Raw genomic sequence first — 1,841 nt, forward strand, 5'->3', positions numbered from 1 at the left:
CTCCGACTGTGGTTGACCTTAGATTAGACCGATTCTCCTGCTGCTCAACCTGCTAGTCAAGAAGAATAGGCAAAAGCCTGCTGCTGCGGTCATTTTCTTGCTTAGATCATAGATTCCGTTGTGAACGCTAACTATGCTCTCGGAGTGGTAACTGATAGATAGAATTTCTTTTGAAGTTGAAGCCTTCGGAGTGGCTCGCATCAAGCAAGGATTTTTTTATGACCTCGAGACCTCTCGTGTATTTCCAATTCCAAAGAATCTCTTGATTTTCAAAAGTAGATTTTTCATACATAATCAAAATAGATCTCGTCCACTGAAAGTGCAGCAAACCTCTTCTATGATCTGACTGATTACCTGTCTCTCGAGAAAGGAAAAGCAAAATGACAATCCATCTTCTATAGTTTGTCAAAAATTACTTAGTACGAACGCACATCTCGGCCGTCGGGTAGCTGCTCACCATTTCAAAGTTTATCTATGTGGTTCCAGAAATGGAATTGCTAATTCTCGATTCAGACAAGACACTTCTTTTTTTACGAAACGCTTTCATTTTATAGGATCTCCCATTCGTCAAAAGGCCGTTCCTTCTTTTTCAAGAACAAGAATTCTTTCTATCTGAGATCATGAAGAGATGGCGAGCTGTATCAAATGATTCTCAATGGAGGATCGGGGGCTTTTTTGACAATTCTTGTTCAAGTCCGAAACAAATCCGTTCGAGAAAGAAGAAGATCAATGACGGGTCGAACCAACAACCTGATTGTGTAGTTCTTCTGGATGCAGATAGAAAGTCTTCGGTCATACTGGAAGCTGATCGATCACAAATACCTATTGCATCCTTAGTGGATTCTACGATCCCATTTTTTTCCTATCAAAGAATAACTTATCCCATTCCAGCGAATGCTCCTATACAGTTCGTATATCTATTTCGTCATTCGATCACGAAAACAGTGATTCTTGAACGGGGAAGAATCGTTGCGATGAAGGAGACTGCGGGAGAAGAAAAAACTCATTGATCGACCTTTTCCAAGAATTGGTTTTAGTCGATCGGTCGAGTGGTAAAAGACCCAGCTAGTGGGACCAGTTTATGGATTGAACAATAAGATGGATAGAACAAGTGCGAGCTTCGTACACAGACACAGCAGCCAACGTCCCGGGGAGGGACGCTCTTACGATGCAGAGAGCAAACAAAGGCGAGTTTTCAATGTTGCATTTGTAGTCTTGTTGCGCGGTAGAAGAAATGAAATCATCGCCTTAGTTGTAAGATAAGGTGACGCAGCAACTATTGCCTTTTTTTTCAGCCATGGAACAGGGGCAAGGGGTTTGGCATATAGTCTCCGTATATTTGACAAATGTTGCAGTGTTTCACATAGTCCATACAATTCTGGACCATTGTAGGCCAGTAGTACCCCATCTGTTTGAGCTTCACTCGCATCTTTGGCCCAGACTGGTGGGCATCACACACCCCTGAATGTACTTCGTACATGGCTTGCCTCTTGCTTCATCACTAGACAAACATCTCAGCCACAGCTAGTCATAAGACTTTCTGTATCAAGTTTCATTGAAATACACATACTGGGGCAACCTCCTTCGAAGCTGGGTTCTTTTGTGGCTTTATTCTGGCCATCCGCCGTGCTGAAAGTCTAAGAAAAGAATGTCTCCAATTTTCAATAGAGACTTCCATGCAGGGAGCCATTTCCACTATGGACGTTGCAATCCTGGATAAGTTCTTTCAGGTCTGGGAAAAGGACCCTGTCATGTATAATGACTTCTGTTCTGCCATCGGGGGGCTGCTAGAGCGGCTACTAACTTGGCTAATGGCTAATGCGTCTGCCTTGTCGTTCTTT

The 1,841-nt window shown here is 43.0% G+C and overlaps 1 pseudogene; it reads left to right on the top strand.

The window, feature by feature from the left end:
• Nucleotides 1-370: 370 nt before the first annotated feature.
• LOC114578526 lies at nucleotides 371-1,480 on the top strand (annotated as a pseudogene).
• The last annotated feature ends 361 nt before the right edge of the window (nucleotides 1,481-1,841 follow it).

This window comes from Dendrobium catenatum, unplaced genomic scaffold (assembly GCF_001605985.2).
Source record: "Dendrobium catenatum unplaced genomic scaffold, ASM160598v2 original_scaffold_64051, whole genome shotgun sequence".
Classification (NCBI taxonomy): Eukaryota; Viridiplantae; Streptophyta; class Magnoliopsida; order Asparagales; family Orchidaceae; genus Dendrobium; species Dendrobium catenatum.